The sequence below is a fragment of the Pinus tabuliformis genome, chromosome 6, assembly GCF_031772625.1.
Source record: "Pinus tabuliformis cultivar Carrire ecotype Pingquan chromosome 6, CPIR1, whole genome shotgun sequence".
NCBI lineage: Eukaryota > Viridiplantae > Streptophyta > Pinopsida > Pinales > Pinaceae > Pinus > Pinus tabuliformis.
In genome coordinates this window covers 1,228,836,638-1,228,857,506 of record NC_142292.1, presented here as the reverse complement: position 1 = coordinate 1,228,857,506, position 20,869 = coordinate 1,228,836,638, and the positions used below count along the sequence as shown (strand labels likewise).

At 36.1% G+C, this 20,869-nt stretch overlaps 1 pseudogene; it reads left to right on the top strand.

The window, feature by feature from the left end:
* Nucleotides 1–16,378, top strand: part of LOC149263130 (cryptochrome-1-like) — a 139,963-nt pseudogene extending 123,585 nt beyond the window's left edge.
* Nucleotides 16,379–20,869: the final 4,491 nt, after the last annotated feature.

The window sequence follows — 20,869 nt, the reverse complement described above, 5'->3', positions numbered from 1 at the left end:
ACGCATGTACAAAGTAGAGAAGTCTTCGCACATTTACCGAAGTTTTCCATGGACAAGATTGTCATGAAAGAAGTGTCATATCATGTCTCGATAGGGTTGTCAGTTAGACTGCACAAGAAGAAGAAGAAACCCTGGCCCACTATTTCTTTGTGGATTGAGTTGTATCAGATTCAGAATCTTAGGCATGCTGAGGCTGAGATGGAGGAATTCAAGAGATTCACCTTCGACACCAGAATTTTTAATTTGTATGAACCACATTGCTTAGTGAAGGACCACTATGCGAGAGTGAAACATCCTTGGATCCATGGGGTGTTTCATTGTCCTGAGGTAGACCCATGGATATACTGTTATCACTTCTCCATGCTCAATTAATTGGTCAACATAGCTGTAGAGTGGTTAGCAAAGTAGAAGGGAGTAGCATATCATAGAGCAACATCATCAACAACAGTAGAGGGTAACAAACCTGCACATGACAAAGGCAAGAGAAAGGTTGTTGACAGCACAAAGGCATAACAAAGCTGCAGGTTCAAAGTAGATTCACTTGTGTTGAAATCATGTTTGGAGATTGAGGCTAAGAGGTGACATCAGAACTGAAGGATCTCACAAAGGAAAAGAGAGAAAAAGATGATGGAGGAAAAAGAAAAGGAGTTGCAAGAGTTAAAGCAGAAACTCAGGGAAGAACAGAAGCTGCACAGAAGAGAGAAGGAAGCATAGCATGAACATGTATAGTAGGAGGCGCAACATGCACAGATTGATGAAACTTCACCCATACAGTTTATAGACTCATCAGAGCAGCTAGCATAAAACATACATGGTGAGTAGTCGCAGGAGAAGGAATTGGCTCAAGATATTGAACAGATGCTAGAGTAGATGGACACATATATGGTTCAACCAAATTCAGATCAGGATATTGACCTCATGCCTCAGAACCAACATATCTTTTGCAAGTCACAACACAGAGTTGTGTAGTCACGCAGGGTGTCTACTCTGAATGTCCGTGTACCTCTGGCGTAGTTTGAAGAATGAGTGATCATATTTGATGTGCACAAGAATCTAGCAGCATTTTTCGATGCTACCAAATCATATGCCAAAGCCACCAGCTCGAGTGTTAGATTCTTGATAGTCGAGAACGAGCATATGACTAACAAGTTACAAGCGGCCAAGCAGGGAGGAGAATGGGTAACATCATCCACCAGAGCAGAGTTGAGAAGAGTAATACTGGATGAAGTATCGTCTCTCGAGACAGTCATGTGGACATTATACTCCATATTTTTCACCGTGCATAAGTTAGTTTTCCATCTCAACAGTTGGCAATAGCGTTGTACTAGTAGAGCATGCATCTTGTCAAATATGCACAATGTTGTCGATCGCATGCAAACATGGACAATGAGGTACAAATTAGCCCCAATGCATTTTCCAAATATGATGAAGCCAAAGGCAGTAGAGTTGAAGGCACACATATGGAGTTAGATTCGGGACTATGAGGAACTCCTACAGCTCATCACTAGTTTTCAGGGTTCACATGCACGGGTGTTCAGGAGCATGGATGTCATTGTGTGCACACATGCAATCCCATCCATTGTCACACTCACATAGGTGAAGTCAGAGAACCAAGTCCGACTGGAGTTGGACATGTACATTGATGAGTTGATGCACATAGCCACCAACACAAACTTGGAGATCAGTGCAAACATTATGCATCAGTATGTTTATGGTCGGGTTGCACTCAAGACTATGATGTGCATGTTATTAGATGAGTTGGACAGAGGTGCAAAATCAGTGTACTCGGATGCAATGGAGGCAAGAGTTCGCTTTCAACATGATGTCACAATAGAGCACGTGGACACCATAATGGACTACCAAGCTTGGCATCATTTCTCCACCATCGATCATCACAAGGACATCGAAGAGTTGGTCTTCCCACAACTATCCAAGTCTTAGTGATGTCTTGCATGGCTTTCTCAATCCTATTTTGTCTCACATGGGTACATGTGAAGATTGTAATGTAAACATGTTGTAACAGTGAAAGACCAATTGTCGATAATAGAGTGCAACAATCATGTAGTAGGTGAAGAGTCACAAAGGGGAATGTCAAGGGTCACCCCATCCTTTGCTATTTATAGAACCTCATAACTCATTGTACATGCTTTTGGGAGATAAGCTTTCTATATGTGTAGCTTAGAGAAATATTGGAGTGTATTGTAATGAGCCTTGGCTTCTCCATAGTGCAGAGCTAGTACATCTATTTAGAGGAGCATGCGATAGTGATTGTAATTTTCTGCTATTGGGACTAGTGGTTGGTCATGGTTGTATGTATGATTGGATCTTTCACTCTTTTAATATAACAAAGCCAACACGTTTCACGCATATGCCGTTATTGTAGTTCAGCTATCTTGGTTACTCTAATTATATATGTAGTTGTTATTTACGCATGTATGTATGGAATGTTCTTTATATGTTTGTATGAATCTTACCGAAATGTGTCGTTGGTATAACCATCACTTTGGATCGTCCGCTAACCTGCTTTCGAGCTTGTGATGTCTTGATGCTCGTGTGTTCCCTTTCAAACTGTGTGCTATCACAGGTTTCTAAGGGGCACACTCATCCCTCGTTCTGTGTGTTAGAGCCTTTCAGGCACCTTCCTTGACTTGTTGCATATTTCACACCCTTGCTACCAACAAGGACATCTTACTTACCTCTACATGCAACCGCAATCAAGGCGATACCGTACTACCCCATTGCCAGGTTTCCTACACCAAATGGTCTGAGGTCTAGTTGGGACTTGTTACCGAGGAGATCCCCTGATATGTTGGCGGGTCTAACACCATCTACACACTAGTACAAATGTCCCTAGAACCTACAAAATAAAATTATAAAGATTACAAACTCATTAGGAGAATCCCAAAGAAAAAACTTACAAGGAGATAAGCAAAAAATAATTTCATGTGTTATCTCCTTATAAGCCATTGATTAGAAAGACACAAGAATTGAAAGGAAAGATAACAAGTTTAGTTTCTTAAGGATTGAAAATATATTTGAAAGGATACAAACAAGATATCACACATAATTAAATGGCACTATAATCAAATAAATTCCATATACAACAAACAGAGAAATTTAGCATGTACATCAACAAAGAATAATATTCAACACAACTAGAGTCTCAAAAGAATTCAAAAGGCATCTACACCGGAAGGCACATAAAATCCTTGACTCTATCAATCTAGATAAAGGCCAAGGATATATAAAAATCCAAGAAAACATACATCTAGATATATATTTTTGACATCTAGACAATGATAATTCAACCTGAAATTTTATTTTACCACCACAGAGTTCAAATTTGTTTCATCTTATTACTTCATTTTTAGAGCATATTAGATCTACAACTAATTGTAGAGATTCTACAAGGTTTTAAAACCTCTCCTTCCTGTAGTGTCAATACTTTACTTGATCAAGATGTAACAACTCATTTTACATTATCCATTTTTGGTGAATTAGATCCTTTGTTAGTGTCAGATGTTCTTGAACATAAGCTGAAGCAGGGTCTCTCTTCTCGAAGCATACATGTGAGATCATTCAATTCAGATTTACTCCATGACCCTTGAGAGGTCAATGATGACGAATGACATGCATTTTATACCTTTCAAGCATATTGGAATAATTTCCTTAATATGCCATATGATCCATCGGTGCCCCTTCTACATCCCAAAAAGATTGTTGCAAGTTCACACTCTGCTTTAGACTCTTCTTAAATGGAGCTATCGTTTCTTTTCCATATAGTTATTTTCAATGTTAATGTATATTGTCATAAAGTGTCAAGAAAGAGAAGCCTTTAATTAACTTATATTATTTTGGACATATTAGATTTGCACTCTTGCTAAAAAATCTAGTGCAGAGTTAAACCTTAAGGAATCACATAATTTTCAAGGTTAATATACATCAATTTCCACTCGTTGAGTACCCACAATAGGGATCTAGGACCTCAATTGCTTTGATAAGTCATTTTAGTGTGGTTCATGATCATACTACTACGTATTCCACACTATATCATCAATAATTTTTAATTGTTGACCTACCTGTAATGTCAAGGATGTACCTTAGATATCAACCATAATGGATGGACACTCTTTGGTTTTTCAACAAGGAATCCAATTTGTAGAGATAAGAAAAAACTATCTAATGAAAATAATTTTAATGATTTAAAAAAATCGTGGTCATGCTTATTTGATTGCATGCTCAATTCCTATTACCTTTGATAGTTTGTAACTTGTTTTTCCCTTTTTTCTCATCAGTCAATATTCCTTCTCTTGTTGTAAATGTACTTTGATTATACCTTTGTTTTTTAGCAGTTTCTTTCACTTAGTTCGCTCAAATGATTCCCTCCCTTTTGTCTTTTATGATTTTGCTTCAAATTTCGGGGACTACATTGCATAGGATGAACTTGTTTAGATTTGATTCTAGGTCTAAGGTGTGATGATTCTGAAAACATTTCGTGGGACATGCCCTGAGATTCATCCTTTTTTGAGACATTCCATTTGGGTTGTGAATACCAAATTAAGCTTGGAACCCTTTTGGACAATTTAATACTCCATTGACATCACCAACAAACCAATGTACCATTCGGGATGGTTCCTTTGTTTTATTCTATACAAGCTAAAAGTGTGCATCTTTTTACAGAACAATACCAATATACAATAGTAAGGTTAGACAACTAGATTTCTTCTTGGACACAATCAATCAATTGTATAGGAGGGAGTCATAAAATAATCTACCAATAGTCCACAAATCAATATGATGTCTTCCTTCATCCTTGGATTGTGGTGTTCGTGTGTCATACCATACATTTGACTACAATATGTTTCTTTAATGTTTATGCATTTTGAATCAATATGAATCCAAAAAATTGAGAAAGATATACAATAATTCTCTTTTTTCTAAAACATAGTTTTTGGATGTATGAAAAGTTGAAAATCATACAAGTTCCATGGCATAGCGTGGCAGAACTGCTATGAATTGAACTTTTATCGATAGGTGTTGATAGCTAAAAATAGTCTATGATAAACATTTCAACTTTCCTACAATGTCTCTGAAGAATAGGACCTTTATATTTCACACAATTCTAAACTTATTGGTATAATGAACTTCTTTTCCATAGATTTAGTATTTTGAAATTTTTGTCAATATGTGGTAGGACCATTGAATTCAAATGTGTCAATTTTGATTATAAAGTATTTCTCTAAAAGAGAAGCTTTTCTTTAAAATATATCTATAGTTTTGTTCAAGCTTAATATAGGAAGCATTACCTTTGCATTTTCTCAAGTGATCAAACTACTTAAGGTTCCTTTCAATAAATGCTAATTAGCTACTAGTTAGGTTCAATTATAACTAGTGAAGACTTAAGTAGTGATCTCTATCAAAAGGTGTGTAACAAACGTGGTGAAAATTCCATGTAATAAATGTTAAACACAATAACCATGGATGACTGGGACACATATTCCAAGATGAATGGTGGGAAAGACATCCTAGTGTGTGTTCATTTGGTTTTTTACAGCTAAGGAAATTGGCAAAGGAATTGGCTAAGGCTTTGGAAAGGAAAAATGGTATTTTGGCACATTTATTTATGAAAATAAAGGAAATTAGGAGGAAAATAAGGTGAAAAGTTGTAGGTTGCATGTCAAGAGGAAATTAAAGGAAAATAATGGAAAATGAAGAAAATAGAGGCCTCATTAATAAAAATGCTTCTTAGAATTAGTTGGCAAGTGCTTGACTCAAGCTTATTTGGTGTAAAAAAAAATTAGTTTAGCTTTAGAGCTCTGTAATTATTCTCTATCTCTCTCACACACTCTTGGAAACATAGAGTTCTCTTGGATCACTTTGGCATTGGAGAAAGAAAGGAAAAGAAGGCAAGAGGGAGCAAAGATCAAGTAGGGAAAGGAAAGATCAAGCAGCTACAATAGGCTTCATTACAGGTATCAACTTGCATGTGTATTTTCCTTGCTAGATTTGGCATACATGGGATTTCATGTGTTTCTTTTATAACATAGCATGTGTTTTTCCGGGTGTGATAGTATTGTCAACCTAGCCTTTCCATTTCCTGATAGCTTTGATTAGATGGGTTGTCTCATGTAGTTTGTGTGGGATGGATGCATTGTATTCAAAGGTGAGTGGGGTGGATCTCCGAATTAACAAACACATGATGGTACTGGACCCTGAACCAGAGTGAGGATGCACAAAGCCACTAGCCTAGTAACCGCTGAACCAGACTGTGGGTTGCAGTAAAGATAGATTGTGTGCCTAGGAATCCTTGTCGGTGAATGACAGGATATACGGTAAAGCGAAGAGGTGGATTTTCTCTCCATTGGGCCTAGTGATTCCAAGATGGAATGCACAGTAAGGCCTCGAGAGTATGTCTTGGTGTAGGGCCTAGTGATCCCTGGATCGGACTACGGATGCACAGTAAATCCTGAGAGACTAGGAGGCACTCGAATTCCTCACGGTGTAGGTGTAGAACTCTGGTGGCATCCACATTGATTGGTGTTTTTTGATGTGTTCTATGAGTCCCACATTCATTCTTTGAATATGGCACGGGGATGATTGGTTGAAGAGAGACTTGGATCAGCCAATCTATGGTCAGGTGGAATGTGGTAGTCCCATCACCAGTTGGTCCATTGCATTTATTAATGAGAAATTCATTTCCTTGATTTTCATGTGAAAATGTATTGATGTGTATATGGATTTTTATGGCTGATATGTCCATTGTATTTATGTTCCTATTATGTTGGTTATACGTACCTTTTGTGACAACATCTATGTATGGCTCTCACCATGTTTTTACTTATATCTGAATGGATAATGTATCTATGATATAATAAATGATAAGGCAACAAATGACATAAGGAAAAGATGGTTCATGGTGATTCTGAGATAAGTATGAGATCCCTACACTTAATTCTGTTGTTTAAACCTCTAGGTTACATGTTGATGATATGTTTGAAGAAATGTCTATCATGGCTAGTAGGGGTCTAGTTATGGTCTTATTTAACACATTTCTTTTGCATCCTTGTTTCCTTGTAGTTTTACCTATATTAAGTGACCATTCCATTTTGGGCAGTGTCCCGGGCTCTGGGCCGAAAATGGTGGCTCAAATCCCATACTGCTAGCAAACAAAGTGTTATTTTGGAGACTAACTTGCTTGGAAAGTGTCCATGGAGCATTATAAGATGCCTTGGTTATGTGTGGGGAGTGTTTTAACTCACCTGGGTAGTGTTTGGGGAGCGTTACACTTCTTTAAGTTTCTCAAACTGCAGTAGGTCCTAGGGACAGGTTGTCTGAGTGGCTAACTTGTCTCCTAAAGGTTCTGTGGATCATGTTGCATGACTCTCCGTGATGTTTCTTCGATTCCACTTCCTTAAGGTCACCTAGGAGGTCAAATATGATCATGGTAGCCTCTCGTCTCATGTTTAGCCCAGTTGGCATGGTTGCTTGGGTAGATGTGGGAGGAGGGTGTTACAAAGTGGTATCAAAACATGGTTCAACTCTAAGACCGGATGGGTTGAATGTGTTAGTCATGCATGCGTTTCAGTTGCATGTGTGTCTTTTATACTTTCATTTCACATGCTTGTTACATTGGCTTGATGATTGATTATGGTTGTAGTATGGTTGTTATGGAGGATTTGATATTGATTTCATGAAATAGTTTTTGTCATGAGTATGTGACTAGTTGCATATGGATTATATGTCACTTACATGTTGATTTTATGTCACCTACTTAAATCCTTGTATGTTAGGTTACATTTTTGAATATTTTGATTACATGTATTAGCCTTGTAGGTTGATTACAAGAATTGATCACTTATGCTCGACCTACATGAGGTCATGGTTTGTATAGTTGATATGGTCATGCATTGATGACTGGGCTCTAGCTAGAATGATGCGGGTATGGTTTTCTACTCATATGTGTTATAATCTATATGTAGTTGTTATGTATGTATGGTCTTGGTTATAGTTATGCACGAATTGTAAGTCAAACATGCCTTGTGAAGTCATTGTATGCAATTTAGGTCATCATAGTTTTATTTGATATTATGATGCTAATAATTTGGCTGAGATAGAGAAGGAGATGCAGATGATTATAATGAGGTTGTGACATTGGAATTTGCAATAAGAGTAGATCGTCATATAGGTATTGTATGTTTGGAATGCAGGTATGTAGGTTAAGGATTGTTATACACATTAGGGTTATATACATTAGGTTTATATACTTTTCTTTTGATGTTATGGTTACTTTCATGATAGATTTTAGTTGATTAGTGTAGCTATATGCACATGTGTCAGATGGTCTTGTATGCATTGCTTATATTGTTTATGTTAGATAAATTGATGATTAGATTATATGTTGTTGATGAGCATGATATATAGCTTATTGTTGTTATATATTATTAACTTGACGATTAGGGTTATTTCATTGAGATATTGATGTTTTAATTTGGATTGGTCATATGCGTGATGGTTATGTTCACTGCATTGAAGATCTTGATTTATATGTATTGTGTTAACATGGTTTGACCTATGCAGATGGTTATGGCTACGATATTCAGGTATGAGTCAACATATTTGTGATATGAGGTTGTACTAATCTAGATTGATTGTACATATGTGATTGTTATACATGAACAATAAATGCTTATGAGCTTATGATGTGAACATGTTAGTTAGTCACTGTTATGGATATCATGGTTTATGTTTGAGTTGATATGTTGTGAAGTTGTATTGTGTTAACCTAGCTTTATTGTGTATACAAGATAACCTCCCCTGATATACATTAAGGTATGAGTTTTCTTATGTCTTATATTTTGTGTTTGGTTGTTTGATTAGGACGTCTATTTGGTGTTTGAGTGTTTGGTGCCTAGTTGATTTATTTAACATGGTATGTTTGCAAGTTGGTTGAATGTTTGATGAATTTCATAATATGAGTATGTGTTCCAATGATATTTCTTTAAGATGGTTTTACTAACACATATGTGTTGAGAGAATTGATATGTACTTGAGTGCAGTAGGTGATAGTTGTATCATTATGTCTAATGACTATGCTTGACTATGGATTATGACATGATTGTTAGTATTAGTAAAGGTTGATTTCAAATTGATACATATGATTGTCTTGATATTTGGAACATGTGGTTGACATGTGTGAGAAGTTGCAAGAAACATGCTTGGTATTAGCGTGGCGAGGTAATAATTGATATGTTTATATAACTAACATTTGGGTTACGTGATAGTATATAGTAAGACTCAGTTGCAAAAGGGTAAAGGTAAAAGAAAGGAATCAAGTAAGAATTCCTTTGGCTATGTTTGGAAACCCTAATTCCAATTGAACGAATGCTTTGCATACAGGGAGTGTTCTTAACCTTGATTTTGTTTAACATTATGTGGATATGTGCTAGATTCATGAACATGTACTTGAAAAGTATATTATCTAGTCTTTAGTTACAAGTGGATCTATCAAAGGATCGAAGTCCCTTAAGAGATGGCGTGTATGTGTTCAATTTCAAGAAATGTGCTTGGCATAACATGATAAGGTAACTGACGTATTGTTATGTTTATTTATACACTGATAGTTATGCGTTTATGGAAATATGATACATGGAACTACATGGAAAAGAGAGGTTGCGATGAAATCTTGAAGAAGGCTCTCGTTGAGTTTCCCTGGGAACCATGGGGACTGAGTCATGGTGTTTGTTGTTAGTCTTGTGCTTTTTGTCTTTTTTTAATTGCCTGCGCTTAATTTTTAGCTTTATTTATGTCTAAAGTATGGCCATACCACTTTGTTTGCAGAGTCATGTTGTTATTGCTTTTCATGGTCTTCTTCTTGTTTGTTTCTTCTCTTGCCTTTTATGTTTTGAGTCTTGGGAATTGGTTGGGAAATAGGAAAGTTGATGGAAACCGGGAGAGATGTGTGGTACCCAATCGATGATATAAGACCTAGATGAAACTCTGTGCATGAGTAAGCGTAGCAGAAGGTAAGACTATGATAGTCGGTTGGATTGGTTGGGTCCATTGTGGTAAATGGATAGTAACATTAATGGAGACATGAGAAAGGTAACTAGAAAAGGTAAAGTAAATGGATCTGAGGTGTCTGATGCTTTAGATATGTTGGGAATTGTTGCTCTCAATGACTATGCATAAATAAGGAAGTTATCTTATCCTATACCTTACGTTATCTAGTAATTATGTTATGATCATGATTATGTTGATGTTTATACATGTAAGTGCATATGTATGTCATGTCTGACAAGGTGATCATGAACCATGATTATTTTATGCTAATGTTTATATGTACATATGTATGTATGTATGGTGTTTACTAACGGGATCATTAATATTTTATGATGTATATATGTATCTATGTATCTATGTTACTGTCAGACATGGTTGTTAGGGATCATTCTTGTGGAGGAATGATGGCTTATGCAGGTGAGAAACATGAAGAGGTTCCTGGTCTATGAGGAATCGAGTGGGAAGAGTAGTCGTGGAAAACATATGAGGTCAGTATCAAGTGAATATGAATATATGTTGTATGCTTGTATTATTCCTATGCTTATGTTATGGATAGGTTACATCGAGGGATACATCGACAATGTGAAAGCAGTGTGGTCTGCGACATACTAGGACAAGCAGGGATAAGACATAGGAAGCGAGGTCGCTAGGTAAAAAGTCAGTGTGGTTTTGGATGTGTGGTACTACTGTTATGTATATACTATATATGTTGTACATGTTGCATCTATGATGTGTGCACATGTCGTGTTGTGTATATATAGTGTGTGTACATGTTGTTTATGCAATGTTATGTATAAGATGGTACAGATAGTGTTGTATGAATGTTGCATATTCAATACTGGGTATAGATGGTGCTATGTACATGTTCGATATGTGATATTGTGTACATATTGTACTATGTGCATGATGGATATGTGGTGTTGTGTGCATGTTGGATATGAATTTTTGTGTATAGATGATGCTATGTACATGTTGGATATGCAGTGATATGTACAAGTGGTGTTGCATGCATGTGGTACATTGGTACTATGTACATATGATGTGGTATGCATGATTGTACAAGTGGTGTTGTGTTCATGAGGTTTTGTGTACATGTTTTACAAGTGGCGTTGTGTGCATGTGGTGTTATGTACATGTGGTGTCGCATACATGTCATGCGTATGGTACTGGTGTATGTGTGTTATTGTGTGCATGTCGTCCATGTTGTGTTATGGGCATGTGGCATTATGTATGTGCATCATGTATTCGTGGTATTGTAGCATGTATAGTCGTTGTGTTGTAGTCTTTGTAGGTACATGTATTGGTTGGTATTTCACATCAGGTATAGATGGATGCACTGTGTTGTACATTGGGTGTAGGTGTATGAGTTGTATGTCACGTGTAGGTGCATGTATTGCATGGTGTTGTGTGTCAGGTGTGGTTGTATGAGTGTGATGCACACTATGGGTATGTGTGCATGGTTGAGGGTAAGGAACTGGGTGCTTTTCAGGTGTGGCAATCGATCTAGAGTGCGTACGGAATAAAGACAAGGTATAAGCTAAGGATTGATGAAAGGATAAGTATCAATATTTTATTTCATTTTTGTTATGCATGTGATCTATGATTTTTTTGTTATGATGGTTACATGTGATTTCTGATTTTGATGGTTATGTTTTGAGCTAACCTGACATGATATTTTATACATGTTAATTTGGTCAAATATGCTTGTTTGACTTGTTGTGACAGGAAGCAAACATGAATGTAAATGTACATTATTGATCAGCTACCAAAGAGGTATGATTTGAAGTTGTTTCAATTTATTTTGAATGTAATGGAAGATATGTTCTTGGTACAAGAAGCATGAACATGCCTAGTTGGGTGGTTGAAATCGACTGCAAGAATTAACAACAACATGAAAGAAATTGGAACATGTAACAGTATGTTGGTAAAGAACTTCAGGAACAGGGCCATTGTGGGACATTGGTACCCAATAGTGTCCATTGATTTCCATGAGCATGCTATGACCAGTATGATGTGTTGAGGAAGGTATATGACTGTTTTTGTATCTTCTAATGCGAGGAAGCCTTTTCCAAGGGATGGACTGCCCAAGATGTGGGTGCCAGTAGAACTTGGAAGGTGAGTGACTGCACGGAAAGGGTAACGTGATTCCCGAGGGACTGTGTAGCAAAGAAGGGAAGGTCACGGATAGATTTGGTTGGTCGTTAGCATTTCCATATGGAATCAAATGCACATTGGGAGTGTGCCGTAGAACAATGAACTAGAAACTGTTCACTGAAAGCACAAGTGGCACAGGATTGTAACGTTGGACATTGGATGCAAATTTGACTTTTTAGTGGATTATGGAGTTCCTAAGAAAGAGGTGGATTCTATTATTACTTTGAGGGTGGAGGTGTGAGACTATGGATTCCTTTGTTCCAGATGCAAGCATCAAATTATTTTATTTGCTGGTTGATAAAATGTGCATATGTGTATATGTGTATATGTATGTATGTGGTTACTGTAAATACCATAATGAGCTATGTTATAAAGCTCCAGTATGCGGTATGTTGTCATGTTGTCATGATTTTTTTTATTTTGAGCAGGTCTTTCATTATAAATACTACAGTGAGATATGTTATAAAGGTCGATGGGTAGTATGTTTTTTTTTCCAGCAATCTTTTGGTTATAGGTGTCATTGAACACTAAGGACGGTGTTCCCCCAAGGGGGAGGATTTTGTAATAGCCCTGGTGAAAATTCCATGTAATAAATGTTAAAATAAATAACCACGGATGATTGGGACACATATTACAAGATGAATGGTGGGAAATACATCCTAGTGTGTGTTCATTTGGTTGTTTATGGCTAAGGAAATTGGCAAAGGTAATGGCTAAGGCTTTCGAAATGAAAAATGGTATTTTGGTACATTTATTTATGAAAATAAAGGAAATTAGGAGGAAAAGAATGTGAAAGGTCACATGTTGCATGTGAGGATTAAATTAAAGGAAAATAATGGAAAATAAAGAAAATAGAGGCGTCGTTAATAAAAACGCTTCTTAGGATCAGTTGGCAAGCGCTTGACTCAAGCTTAGTTAGTGTAACCTTTTGTCACTTTGGCTTTGGATCTCTCTCATTATTTTCTCTCTCTCTCTCATACTCTTGGACACTTAGAGTTTTCTTGGATCACTTTGGGATTGGAGCAAGAGAGGCAAAGAAGGCAAGAGGAATCAAAGATCAAGTAGGGAAAGGCAGGATCAAGTAGCTACAATAGGATTCATTGTAGTTATCAACTTGCATGTCTATTTTCCTTACTAGATTTGGCATGCATGTGTTTCTTGTCTACCATAGCATGAGTTTTTCCAAGTGTGACAGTATTGTCAGCCTAGCCTTTCCATTTCCTGATAACTTTGATGAGATGGGTTCTCTCATGCGGTTTGGGTGGGATAACCAGATTGGATTCGAAGCTGAGTGGGGTGGATCTCCGAATTGACAAACAATGGTGGTAGTGGTCTTCAAACGAATGGAGGATGCATGAAGCCACTAGCCTAGGAACACTTGAACTAGAGTGTGGGTTGCGGTAAAGCCAAATTGAGTGCCTTGGTGGGCCTAGGAATCCTTGCCAGTGAATGGCAGGATATATGTTAAAGACAAGAGGTGGATTTTCTCTCCATTGGGCCGAGTGATTCTGGGATTGAATGCATGGTAAAGGCTGAAGAGTATTTATTAGTGTAGGGCCTAGTGATCCTTGGATCAGACTGCGGATGCACGGTAATGCCTGAGAGACTAGGAAGCATTCAAATTCCTCACGGTGTACGTGCAAAAATTCAGTGGCATCCACATTGATTGGTGTTTTTTGATGTATTCTATGAATCCCACATTCATGCTTGGAATATGGCACGAGGGTGATTGGTTGAAGAGAGAGTTGGCCCAGCTAATCTATGGTCGGGTGGAATGTGGTAGTCCCATCACCGGTTGGTCCATTGCATTTATTAATGAGAAATTCATTCCCTTGATTTTCATGGGCAAACGTACTGATGTATATATGGATTTTTATGGCTGATATGTCCATTGTATTTATGTTCCTATTATTCTGGTTATACAGGCCTTTTGTGACAACAAATATGAATGGATCTCACCATGTTTTTACTTGTATATGAATGGATAATGTATCTATGATCTAATAAATGATAAGGCAACAAATGACATGAGGAAACAATGGTTCATGGAGATTCTAAGATAAGTATGATATCCCTACACTTAATTCTATTGTTTACACCTATAGGGTACATGTTGATGATATGTTTGACGAAATCCTTGTCATGGATAGTAGGGGTATGGTTATGGTCTTTTTCAGTTTATTGGTTTTTCATCCTAGTTTCCTTGTATTCTTACCAATTTTAAGTGATCATTCCATTCTGGGCAGTGTACCGGGCTCTGGGATGAAAAGGGTGGTTAAAATCTTGAAATGTAGGAAAACAAAGCATTAGTTTGGAGACTAACTCGCCTGGGCAATGTCTAGTGAGCGTTATAACGGGCCTTGGAATTGTCTGGGGAGTGTTATAACTTGCCTGGGAAGTGTCTCAAGAGCGTTACTCTGCCATAATTTTCTCAAACAGCAGTAAAACCTAGGGACAGACTACCTGAGTGGCTGACTTGTCTCTTGAAAGTTCTATGGATGATGTTGGATGACTGTCGATGATGTTTCATCGATTCCACTTCCTTAAAGTCACCTAGGAGGTTGAATCTGATCATGGTAGCCTCTCGTCTCATGTTTACCCCAGTTAGCATGGTTGCTTGGATAGATGTGGGAGGAGGGTGTTACAAGGTGTATCATTGTTTGTCCCACATCCATCAAACAATACATTTAGTAGCCTGCAATATGGAAAATGTAATGAAACTTATTGTGAACAACTAGTAAGTATTAATCACACCAAAGGTACCTACTAGATCCATTATTATTATAGACACCTAGCTCTGAGCCTCGAGATAAGCCTCAACGCACCCTTATGGTAATCTAGTTGCACTGTATGATATTCTAAAATTTTATAGTGTTTTTCACGGCGGGTGGAATCACACTAGTCTTATCCTAATCAATGTCATATTATACATTGCAAGCCAACATTTGTGTGACAATTCTTGGACCAAATATTTATCCTACAAATTGACATTCACAGTCTAACAAAAATTGGCACAATGATGTGTAGAAAGTATTATTGTAAGGAATTGACTACTTGCAAATGGAAAATACTAAGCACCATGCAGTAAGCTAATGATCGACTTACTGTGTTTTTTCCTTGTCCATTTAATACTATATTATTCACATCCAGTGGACAAGATGGAAGGCCAGTAAACCAATTATTATCTTATTGCATGGTTCTTGGTAGTATTTTCCCTTGCAGACCACCCTTTTGCACTTAAATTTAAGTTATAAATAACAATAGATAGTGATGGCTGATTCCTATCATATTTTACTAAGAGCAAGGTGAAAAAAACTCACTGGATATTAGCACTAAGACCTTCCAAGGGCTCGAAACACTAAATATTGTGTTGCATAGTTTCCTATTTTGTTGCATTTCTAGCTCTACCTGTGTTAACTGCTTATTGATATGCTTATTAAATGCATGGTTGTGTATTTTTAGGTGAGGTATTTAACTGCCCATCATATGATCCAAACCCAAAGGATGAATTTGAAAAGGCCAAAAATTAACTTTTGTCAAGGGAAAGGTCACCTGGTAGGAGAAGTGCTAACAAGGCTTTAATTGGATTTATCAATGGATCATTGCTTGACAATGCAGTAAACTGTCACAAAGAAGATACACAACAACTTATTTGTTGTCACCTCATCTGCATTTTTGGGGGTTGAGTGTTAGAAAGGTATTGCATCTTGTTCGTACTAGACAAGTTTTGTGGGCTAATGAGGGAAATACTTCAGAGAAGAGTGTGAATATGCTTCTAAAGTCAATTGGTGTTTGGTAATATTCATGATATTTTAGTTTCAATTTTCCTTGCAGCCATGAGAGGCCACTTCCTTCACATCTTAATTATTTCCCATGGAGGATTGATAGGGATTACTTTAAATCTTAGAGTCAAGGTAGGAATGGATATCCGCTAGTTGATGATAGGATGTGGGAACTTTGGGAAATAAGATGGTTGCATGATCGAATTCAGGTGGCAATCTCTAGTTTCTTTGTTAAGGTTCTCCAACTTCCTTGGAGATGGGGCATGAAGTATTTATGGGACATGCTGCTAGATGCTAAGATGGAGTGTGATGATCTTGGATGGCAGTACATTTCTGGTTTCTTACTATATTGGTGTGAGATATATCGAATAGATACTCCTTAGTTATGTTACAGTACAATCTGAATTTGTGTAATAAACATAGATAGGATTTTTAGAGTAGTACTTTACAACACACCGAGTAATCAAATTTGATGCCCTTTTTAACACTACTCCAAGCTAACTTAATGTCTGTGAAGTATTTAATCCACCGTTTGGCATCCTTTCTAATCATCTAAGACATTGCTACCCAGTGAGACATTCTTATACCTAGTTGCAATCAATCATTTCAATGGAAATGTTTTTCTTAATTGTGGTCCCATGCCTCATATTGACTAAATTATGGCTCATTTTGCATCTATACTTGATCATAATATTCAAATATAAGTATATTTCCACCATAGCTTCCAGAACTTAATCGATTACTCTGCATGGTAGGATGTCAGAGCTTTTCCAAAAATAAAAAGCCCAGTTAGTTTATGTTAGAACTTAGAACCTACAAATATCATGGAACACTGGGATGTCTGACAACGTTGTTAAGAAACTTTGTATTATACATGAAAAGAAATTTCAGAACTCTATTACTTTTGTTTCACAGTGATAACTAGAGGCACAATACATTTGAATTAGAAAAGAAGAGTATAGAGATCACATAGATCAAAATAATTCCTTGAGAATCACATGCAACTTTATTGAATTTATTCCATTCGAGAAGAGGAAGGAGCCAAGTATGAAATTTTTTAACAACATACATAAAAGTACTTTAGTACATTATTCCTGAGTCTAGATGGAAATGACTACAAATATTCCAAATATGTAGTGATTAAAAACTGTGTCTTATTATATTGCATGGCTTATGTAATGGAATTAAGAAAAACTAGGGATATATGATGTAAAGATTTATCAACTTGTGGTCAACCTAGAAATGGATTTATAAGAGAGCTAATTATATTTTTATTTTTGAGATAGTCATAGAAATTTTGATTTAGATATTTAAATAGTATTTTACTAAATATGGACTGTAATTTACAGGTTGGAAACTATTGAACAAAGTTGTGATATTATTCTGGGGCCTACCTCTTCTACAATTTTACCAAGGTTAATGATTCCAAATGTATATATTCTAATGAATTTGAAATAAATGTGAATGAAATTTAGAACGAGATATTTTTTATTCTTCTTTAGTTAGATATTGTGTTGTTTCACAACACTGGAATTTCTGGCATTTGTATCTTGAAGATACCATCTCTCTTCTATGTTTCATAGATTATAGTTGCATATTTTTATTAGTCTCTATTTTTTCTCTCAATTAAACAATTAAGCATATGTCATTCTTTGTCCTTGGTTATTTTATACATAATTCTCATTAGCCATGGAAATTTTGAAGCTTTTTTCAGATCAACATGAGAGCGGATATGTGACTGTTTGGAAGGGAATAACATTGATGTTTTTGAAAACATGATGACATTGGTCATACAAGTAAGTGTATATAAGGCTATGACATTGCATGATAAAGGCTAGGTTGGGTTTGCACACAATGGGCGCACATAAATTTTGGTTAGAGAAAAGCATACAAAAGGTTGTGGCATGGCATGATTGGGGTAAATGTAGGAAAAGTTATGAAAACACAAAATTATGGCCAAAAGAAGGCACATTGATGGATACACAAAATTATGGATAAAAGCAAGCACACTAAAATCACACAGACATCAAGATAGAACAATTATTACTATAAAGTTGGTGTCATTGAGAATATTTATTGGGTGGGAAAAGAGAGATATGCATTAAAGTTTTGGTGCAAATGAAGTTTGGAAAATATTAATAATGTGTTGATTTTGGTTGCAAGGTTTATTAAGTATTTACTATGAAAGTGAGCTTGACAACGACTCCAAGTTTTGGTGGTGAGCATGGTAGTCTCAGCACTAGAAAATAAATACACCCCTTGTTTGGTCAACCTTTGTTGGCTTATATGTCACATTGTAGACTGAGTTGCAGGAATTTGTGTGGAAATTAAATTAGAACACATGGTTGGTGGTTAAGGGTAATCTAGTCTAAAACTCATCATAGTTAATTTGGGGAAATACAATTCAAAAACATATGTTGGAAATTTAATGTGATTAATGGTTTAAATGCTTTATTAGATCTCTTGTGTGATGAGGGATATTAGAGATGAAAAAAAGAAGCTTCAATTCACTGAATATAGTAATGCATTATGTATTAAGGTGAGCATGTAACATATCAGTAATATAACATGACATTAAAGTTGATAATAATTACTATTAAGTCTAGTTAAGTTGTTAAGTGTTAAATTTCAGACCACGTTAAGCAAATTCTAGACTCAGACATAATATAACCTAATCCTAGGTGGCTGAAAACGAAATTCTGATGAGGAAAACAAATTTGAGCTATGTTAATTTACAAACTTCAAACTAAAATTGTTAGGTTTTATGAACAATGAATGAAAATGAAACAAAACTTCTCGAAATTTCATCTAAATTCTATTTGCAGACTATAAAGGAGAAAATTATAATGCATAAGGTCTAAACATAATCTCAGTAACCAACACAGTGGTGCACCCTAGGTTTCCTTCATAGAATGAGGAAGACAAGGAAGTACAATCCATCTAGACAACCATTTATGTGCCCCGGTAATAACATAAAAGCACTAACCCTAAAATTGTATAGTAGTGACCCTTCATGCAAGGAAACTATTACCAAGGATACTATTCCCAATTGAAGATGAGAACACTAGTGTGTACATGCATTAAACCCTGAACCTAAAGATCAATTGTGGCATCATTTTTTTGGGACCTATTTTCTAGGCCCCATAACTAGTAGAATTGAAGCATGAAACCCATTATTCATAATTACATCATAAACACTCACTGCTTTTTACTTTTTGGCATGCAAATCAGTCTTTTAGAGCCATGTTTTTTTGTTCTCACAACATATTTACATGATTCACAATGTGAGAAATCAATCCTTGGTGTGATTCCAGATCTTAGGTTTGATAATTAGAGGTTATTTATAGGTTGTAAATGTCTTAAAAGTTTCACTTCTAATTAAGTATCCAATTGAACATATTGAGTATTTTATACGTAATTATTTTTCCCTGCACCCACTTTTCATAAATTCCATAACCATTAGGTAGGGACCTGCAACTTCGATGCTATTTTTATTGTTTAGTAAAATATTTTCCAAGACTTTACAAAGTTTTATAATTTATTGAAATTTATAGAATTTACTATTTATAAATTTTCGAAGTATAATTTTTTAAATTCTAATTCTTTAAAGGGTGCTAGCTCAATGGAAGAGCACATGCTTTACAAGTAAGAGGTTGGTGGTTCGATTCCATCATGCCCTGATATTCATATAGAATGACTATGATCCGTTTTTAGTAACAAAATCTCTTTTAAAAATCACCAATGAGCTGATGGTAACATTTTTCAACTCTTACCAAAATACATAATGGTGACGGTCAATGAATGCCATCATATATGTGCATCAATAGCAACTGTCGTGAAAGATCCATCACCATGAATCATTTTTGCTCATATGAAATGGTGGTGGTCACTATCTATAATTATAATCATTATTTGTGACGGACCTTGAATATCACCACAACACTTATGCCTTTGGCGACACCACCTTTGGTGACATTCAATTATTTGGTGATAGAGGTTAAGGTCTATCACCATTGCTCATATGAAATGGTGATGGTCACTATCCATCATTATAAATAATTATTGGTGACGAACCTTGAATGTCACCACAACACCTATACTTTTGGCGACGCCACCTTTGGTGACGTTCAGTTTTTGGTGACAGAGGCTCTTTTGACCATCACCAATGATCTTATGGTGACATTTTTCGACCCTCACCAATGTCATTTTTTGTTGTAGTGTCACTTCAATATCTTGTCTTTATCCAAGAGTTTTTCCTTCTCTCATTCTCACTCTAAATACCATTTTGTCTTTTGAACTTGGAAATATTTCTTCTTCTTTATACCTAAATCAATGCAAGTCCTATATAATGAATATATTTACCTCATATCGAAATTCTAACGCGCTTGGAATTCTTGCATCATAGTGATCAATATTTGATTGAGGATAATAATTTTCTTTAAATCTAGAATTCTTCTATGTTTCCCCATGTGCATGCTTTGTGTTCAAATCCATCAATAACCCTCTTTCCACATGATTTTTTTTTACTCAATTCATTATCCCCTTGGTCTTTAGAACTTTCATTAGGAAAATAGTGAAAATTTGTAAACAGAATCCTCCTCTCTCTAAGTTCTTCAATTATGATCAATTAACCAATTGCCCCCTTTACTAATTCTTATCTCTTAATGGGATCCACATGGCCGAATTCAATGATTTTTTATGAAAATGTCCACCTTTCTATCACCTTATGTAATTTCCTATCAGTAAACAAAATCTAGATGACCAAGTCTGTCACAACTCTTAACGTTTTCACCTTTGCCCATATCATTTTCTTGTCTTCTAATAGAGTCTAAAGACCCAGGGAATCAAGAATTTATGAAGTCCTTTAAAGGTTG